An 8,490-nucleotide genomic window follows, 5' to 3' on the forward strand; every position below is an offset into this window, starting at 1 on the left:
TGGGGTCCGCCGTTGCCCAGGGAGACCCTCCTGCAGAGGGGCAGAAGGGGCCGAAGCCGCAGCCCTTCGTAAGTAAGGGGCCGGGGAAAACAGCCGCGTCTGAGACAAAACTCGGGAGAGAGCGACTGCCTGGGGCCTGGTCACGGAGAGGGAAGAAGCGGGGAGCGGTGGAGAGCTGAAGACAGAGGACGGGTGCGCGACTGCTGATGGGGAACAGACCGGGTAGCTGGGTGGCGCCATTTCACCGCTCGTGCGCATGCGCATACGCACCTACGAGCGCCACAAGAACCCACCCCAGGAGGCTAGTAGCGCCATCTAGTGGAGAGCGGAGCCGTTACACTGAGCCCCACCCAACCGGGTCAACCTCGCTGTTCAAGAACAGAAGTCTCACCGCCGGCTTAATTTATGGACTATAAAGCACTTCCTAGTCCGACTTCTAGGGGAAAACGAAGCAATTTCAGTCCTACTTCAATCTGTTAGCAGGTTCATCTATTCAATTTTCTTTGTTTCTTTTTTTTCCTTTTTTCTGTTTTGCATTTCTTTTTCTTGAATACAGAAAGAGAAAAAAATCATTTTTATTTCCAATTATTAAAAATATTTTTCTTTTTTTAAAAATTTTTTTAACGTTTTATTTATTTTTGAGACAGAGAGAGACAGAGCATGAACGGGGGAGGGGCAGAGAGAGAGGGAGACACAGAATCGGAAGCAGGCTGCAGGCTCTGAGCCATCAGCCCAGAGCCCGACGTGGGGCTCGAACTCATGGACCTCGAGATCGTGACCTGAGCTGAAGTCGGCCGCTTAACTGACTGAGCCACCCAGTCGCCCCCAAAATATTTTTCTTTAAGTTTTTACTATATTTTTGACTTTTTTTTTCAACGTTTATTTATTTTTTTTTTTTGGGACAGAGAGAGACAGAGCATGAACGGGGGAGGGGCAGAGAGAGAGGGAGACACAGAATCGGAAACAAGCTCCAGGCTCTGAGCCATCAGCCCAGAGCCTGACGCGGGGCTCGAACTCACGGACCGCAAGATCGTGACCTGGCTGAAGTCGGACGCTTAACCAACTGCACCACCCAGGCGCCCCTATATTTTTGACTTTTGTGTAAATTTTTCAAATTCTATTTTACTTCCATCATTTTAGTCTATGTCAGAAAAAAAATTTTTATTTCCAATTATTAAAAATATTTTTCTTTAATTTTTTACTATATTTTTGATTTTGCATAAATTTTTCAAATTCTATTTTACTTCCATCATTTTAGTCTATGTCAGTGTATTCATTTTTTCAGATTTTCTAATGATTTCCTTTTTTCTTTTTTGTTTCTTTACGTTTTTCTTGAATATAGAAAGAGAAAAATTCATTTTTATTTTTAATTTTTATTTAAAATATTTTTCTTTAATTTTTTCCACTACATTTTTTACTTTTGTGTAAATTTTTTCGAATTCTAGTTTACTTCCATTATTTCATTTTAGTCTACTTCAGTGTATTCATCTTTTCAAATTTTCAAACGATTTCCTTTTTTATTCTTCTTTCCCCTTTTTTCTCTAATCTATCAAGCCACTTTCAACACCCAGACCAAAACACACCTAGGATCTAGCATCATTTATTCGATTTTGTGTGTGTGTGTGTGTCTGTGTAATTTTTTTAATTTTTATATATTTTAATTTTTTAATTTTAATTTTTTTACCTCATTAATTCCTTTTCTCCCTTCCAAATGATGAAATGAAGGAATTCACCCCAAAAGAAAGAGCAGGAAGAAAGGACAGCCGGGGACTTAACCAACACAGATACACGCAAGATGTCTGAACCAGAATTTAGAATCACAATAATGAGAATACTAGCTGGAGTCGAAAATAGATTAGAATCCCTTTCTGCGGAGATAAAAGAAGTAAAAAACTAGTCAGAATGAAATTAAAAATGCTATAACTGAGCTGCAATCACTAATGGATGCCGCAGCAGCAAGGATGGACAAGGCAGAACAGAGAATCAGCGATATAGAGGACAAACTTATAGAGAATAACAAAGCAGAAAAAAAAGAGGGAGATCAAGGCAAAAGAGCACGATTTAAGAATTAGAGAAATCAGTGACTCATTAAAAAGGAACAACATCAGAATCACAGGGGTCCCAGAAGAGGAAGAGAGAGAAATAGGGGCATGTGAGCAAATCATAGCGGAAAACTTTCCTAACCTGGGGAAAGACACAGACATCAAAATCCAGGAAGCACAGAGGACCCCCATTAGATTCAACAAAAACCGACCATCAATGAGGCATATCATAGTCAAATTCACAAAATACTCAGGCAAGGAGAGAATCATGAAAGCAGCAAGGGAAAAAAAAAGTCCCTAACCTACAAGGGAAAACGGATCAGGTTTGCAGCAGACCTATCCACAGAAACTCGTCAGGTCAGAAAGGAGTGGCAGGATATATTCAGTGTGCTGAATCAGAAAAATATGCAGCCAAGAGTTCTTGATCCAGCAAGGCTGTCATTCAAAATAGGAGAGATAAAAAGTTTCCCAGACAGACAAAAAGGAGTTTGTGACCACTAAGCCAGCCCTGCAAGAAATTTTAAGGGAGACTCTCTGAGGGGAGAAAAGATGGAAATATAAATAAATAAATAAATAAATAAATAAATAAATAAATAGCAAAAGCAACAAAGATTAGAAAGGACCAGAGAACACCCCCAGAAACTCCAACTGTACAAGAAACATAATGACAATAAATTCATATCTTTCAGTACTCACTCTAAACATCAATGGACTCAATGCTCCAATCAAAAGACATAGGGTAACAGAATGGATAAGAAAACAAGATCCATCTAATGCTGTTTATGACCCACATTAGACCTAAAGACACCTTCAGATTGAAAATAAGGGGATGGAGAACCATCTATCATGCTAATGGTCAACCAAAGCAAGCTGGAGTAGCCATACTTATATCAGACAATCTAGACTTTAAAATAAAGACTGTATCAAGAGATGCATTATATCATAATCAAGGGGTCTATCCACCAAGAAGACCTAACAATTGTAAACATTTATGCCCCAAATGTGGAAGCACCCAAATATGTAAATCAATTAATCACAAACATAAAGAAACTCATCGATAGTAATACCATAATAGTAGGAGACTTCAACACCCCACCCACAGCAATGGACAGATCATCTAAGCAGAAAATCAACAAGGAAACAATGGCTTTGAATGACACACTGGACCAGATGGACTTAACAGATATATTCAAAACATTTCATCCTAAAGCAGCAGAATATGCATTCTTGTCCAGTACACACGGAACGTTCTCCAGAATAGACCATATACTGGGACACAAATCAGCCCTAAGTAAGTACAAAAAGATCGTGATCATACCGTGCATATTTTCAGACCACAACACTATGAAACTCGAAATCAACCACAAGAAAAAATTTGGAAAGGTAACAAAAACTTGGAGACTAAAGAACATCCTACTAAAGAATGAATGGGCTAACCAAGAAGTTAAAGAGGAAATTAAAAAAGTGTATGGACGTCAGTGAAAATGATAACACCACAACCCAAAACCTCTGGGATGCAGCAAAGGCGGTCATAAGAGGAAAGTATATAGCAATCTAGGCTTTCCTAAAGAAGGAAGAAAGATCTCAGATACACAACCTAACCTTACGCCTTAAAGAGCTGGAAAAAGAACAGCAAATAAAACCTAAAACCAGCAGAAAATAGGAAATAATAAAGATTAGAGCAGAAATTAATGCTATTGAAACAAACAAACAAACAAAAAAACAATAGAACAGATCAATGAAACCAGAAGCTGGTTCTTTGAAAGAATTAACAAAATTGATAAACCACTAGCCAGTTTGATCAAAAGGAAAAAGGAAAGGACCCAAATAAATAAAATCAAGAATCAAAGAGGAGACCACAACCAACACAGCAGAAATAAAAACAATAATAAGAGAATATTATGAGCAATTATATGCCAATAAAATGGGCAATCTGGAAGAAATGGACAAACTCCTAGAAACATATACACTACCAAAATTGAAACAGGAAGAAATAGAAAATTTGAACAGACCCATAACCAGTAAGGAGATTGAATTAGTAATCAAAAATCTCCCAAAAAACAAGAGTCCAGGGCCAGATGGCTTTCCAGGGGAATTCTACCAAACATTTAAGGAAGAGTTAACACCTATTCTCTTGAAGCTGTTCCAAAAAAATAGAAATGGAAGGAAAACTTTCAAACTCATTCTATGAAGCCAGCATTACCTTGATTCCAAAACCAGACAGAGACCCCACTAAAAAGGAGAACTATAGACCAATTTCCCTGATGAACGTGGATGCAAAAATCCTCAACAAGATGTTAGCCAACCGGCTCCAACAGTACATTAAAAAAATTATTCACCATGACCAAGTAGGATTTATACCTGGGATGCAGGGCTGGTTCAATACCCACAAAACAATTAATGTGATTCATCACATCAATAAAAGAAAGGACAAGAACCATATGATCCTCTCAATAGATGCAGAGAAAGCATTTGACAAAATACAGCATCCTTTCTTGATAAAAACCCCCAAGAAACTAGGGATAGAAGGATCATACCTTGAGATCATAAAAGCCATATATGAACGACCCAACGCTAATATCATCCTCAATGGGGAAAAACTGAGAGCTTTCCCCCTAGGCCAGGAACAAGACAGGGATGTCCACTCTCACCACTGTTACTCAACATAGTATTGAAGTCTTAGCCTTTGCAATCAGACAACACAAAGAAATAAAAGGCATCCAAATCGGCCAGGAGGAGGTCAAACTTTCACTCTTGGCAGATGACATGATACTCTAGATGGAAAACCCAAAAGATTCCACCAAAAAACTGCTAGAATTGATCCATGAATTCAGCAAAGTTGCAGGATATAAAATCACCGCACAGAAATCGGTTGCATTCCTATACACCAACAGTGAAGTGACTGAAAGAGAAATCAAGGAATCAATCCCATTTACAGTTGCACCAAAAACCATAAAATACCTAGGAATAAATCTAACCAAAGAGGTGAAAAATCTATACACTGAAAACTATAGAAAGCTTTTGAAAGAAATTCAAGAAACACACACACAAAAAAATGGAAAAAGATTCCATGCTCCTGGATAGGAAGAACAAATATTGTTAAAATGTCAATACTACCCAAAGCAATCTGCATATTCAATGCAATCCCTATCACAATAACAGCAGCATTCTTCACAGAGCTAGAACAAATAATCCTAAAATTTGTATGGAACCAGAAAAGACCCCGAATAGCCAAAGAAATCTTGAAAAAGAAAACCAAAGCTGGAGGGATCACAATTTCGGACTTCAAGCTATACTACAAAGCTGTAATCATCAAGACAGTGTGGTACTGGCATAAGAACAGACACTCAGATCAATGGAACAGAATAGAGAACCCACAAATGGGCCCACAGACGTATGGCCAACTAATCTTCAACAAAGCAGGAAAGAATATCCAATGGAATAAAGACAGTCTCTTCAGCAAGTGGTGCTGGGAAAACTGGACAGCAACATACGGAAGAGTGAACTTGGACCACTTTCTTACACCAGACACAAAAATAAACTCAAAATGGATGAAAGACCTAAACATAAGACAGGAAGCCACCAAAATCCACGAGGAGAAAGCAGGCAAAAACCTCTTTGATCTCGGCCGCAGCAACTTCTTACTCAACACGTCTCCGGAGGCAAGGGAAACAAAAGCAAAAATGAACTACTGGGACCTCATCAAAATAAAAAGCTTCTGCACAGCGAAGGAAACAATCAGCAAAGCTAAAAGGCAACCACAGAATGGGAGAAGATATTTGCAAGTGACATATCAGATAAAGGGTTAGCATCCAAAATCTGTAAAGAACTTATCAAACTCAACACCCAAAAAAAACAAATAATCCAGTGAAGAAATGGGCAAAAGTCATGAATAGACACTTCTCCAAAGAAGACATCCAGATGGCCAACCAACACATGAAAAAACGCTCAACATCACTCATCATCAGGGAAATACAAATCAAAACCACACTGAGATACCATCTCATGCCTGTCAGAATGGCTAACATGAACAACTCAGGCAACAATAGATGTTGGCAAGGACGTGGAGAAAGAGGATCTCTTTTGCATTGTTGGTGGGAATGCAAGCTGGTACAGCCACTCTGGAAAACAGTATGGAGGTTCCTCAAAAAACTAAAAATAGAACTACCCTACGACCCAGCAATTGCACTACTAGGCATTGACCCACGGGATACAGGTGTGCTGTTTCGAAGGGACACGTGCACCCCCATGTTTATAGCAGCACTATCGACAATAGCCAAAGTATGGAAAGAGCCCAAATGTCCACCGATGGATGAATGGATAAAGAAGATGTGGTATATATACACAATGGAGTATTACTCGGCAATCAGCAATAATGAAATCTTGCATTTGCAACTATGTGGATGGAACTGGAGGGTATTATGCTAAGTGAAATTAGTCAGAGAAAGACAAACATCATATGACTTCATTCATTTGAGGACTTTAAGAGACAAAACAGATGAACATAAGGGAAGGGAGACAAAAATAATATAAAAACAGGGAGGGTGACAAAACAGACAAGACTCATAAATACGGAGAACAAACTGAGGGTTACTGGAGGGATTGTGGGAGGGGGTATGGGCTAACTGGGGAAGTGGTGTTAAGGAATCTGCTCCTGAGATCATTGGTACACTATATGCTAGCTAATTAGGATGTAAATTAAAAAAAAATAAAGTTAAAAAAAAAGACATAAAAATGCACACAGTGCGGGGCACCTGGGTGGCTCAGTCAGTTGGGCGTCCAACTTCAGCTCAGGGCTCAATCTTGTGGTTCATGAGTTCGAGCCCTGAGTTGGACTCTGTGCTGACAGCTCAGAGCCTGGAGCCTGCTTCAGATTCTGTGTCTCCCTCTCTCCCTCCCCCTCCCCCTCCCCCTCCATCTCTCTCTCTCTGTCAAAAATAAAATAAACATTAAAAAAAAGTTTTAAAAAAATGCACACAGTGCAAAGTTCTCCCTGCATCCCCCCCCCCCATCTTTCATCTGCCAATTCTCAGCACCCCTTCCCCTGCAGGTGACCAGTGTTCATAGTTTCTCGAGTAGGTCTCCCGCATTTCTTCTGCATACCCACACAAATAAGAATATAGACTTTGGCCATCCCCCTTTTGACCCAAAATGTAAAATATTGAACACACTGTCTTTCCTCTTAATTTTTTCTCCTGACCATGGCATTCCATTGTATGAATGGACCACAGTTTAATGAATCAGACTCTTGGCTGCTTCTAACCATTTGCTATTATAAACAATAAACAACACTGTAGCAAATAACCTTGTATACAGTTGGCATTTCATGTGTGCGCAGGTAATTCTACAGGATAAATTCCCAAGAGACAATTGCTGAGTTAGAGCACGCATTTGAATCTTTTTATTTTATTTATTTTACACTTAATTATTTTTTGAGAGACATAGAGAGACATAGCACAAGTTGGGGAGGGGCAGAGAGAGAAGGAGACACAGAATCCAAAGCAGGCTCCAGGCTCCGAGCCGTCAGCACAGAGCCCGACGCGGGGCTCGAACTCACGAACCACGAGATCATGACCTGAGCCGAAGGTGAATGCTCAACCAAATGAGCCACTCAGGTGTCCCTGCATTTGAAAATTTGATGGACCCTCTGCTGTCCCAGGGCCCAGACACTCTCAGACATGATCCCACCAGCAAAGCACAAGGGCGTCTGTTTCTTCCAGAGTCACCAACACAAGCTGCCATCTTCCTTTCAGATCTTTGCCACTTTGATGAGGGAAAGGGACGTGTGGCTGTCATTTCAAGGGGCATTGGTCTTACTGTGAGCAGGACGAACTTTCTTTTTGTAAGAAGTTGTATTTGGACTTCCTTGGCTGTAAACTGTCTGTCCATACCTTTGGCCCACTGTCATGTGGGGCTCCTTGACTCTGTCATCCATTTTTTTTTTTTTGGCCCTTTGGGAAGGAGATCAGCCCTTTGCTTCTGATATGAATGACAAACACTTTCCCCCTGTTTGTCATTTGTCTTTTGATTTTTTTTTTAATTTTTTTTCAACGTTTATTTATTTTTGGGACAGAGAGAGACAGAGCACGAATGGGGGAGGGTCAGAGAGAGGGAGACACAGAATCAGAAGCAGGCTCCAGGCTCCGAGCCATCAGCCCAGAGCCTGACGCGGGGCTTGAACTCACAGACCGCGAGATCGTGACCTGGCTGAAGTCGGACGCTTAACCGACTGCGCCACCCAGGCGCCCCTGTCTTTTGATTTTGCTCACATGGGATTTATTTTCAGCATGAAGAAGTTTTTTATCTTTATTTTTATGCAAGTAAATGAATCAAGCTTTTTAACGGCTTCTAGATTTTTGAGTTACAATTAGAAAGTCTCCACACTTGAAGTCATGAAGGACTCCTTCTAAAACATTTACGGCTTCATTTTCACATTCCTTTGTAATTC

Source organism: Felis catus, chromosome C1 (assembly GCF_018350175.1).
Source record: "Felis catus isolate Fca126 chromosome C1, F.catus_Fca126_mat1.0, whole genome shotgun sequence".
Lineage (NCBI taxonomy): Eukaryota > Metazoa > Chordata > Mammalia > Carnivora > Felidae > Felis > Felis catus.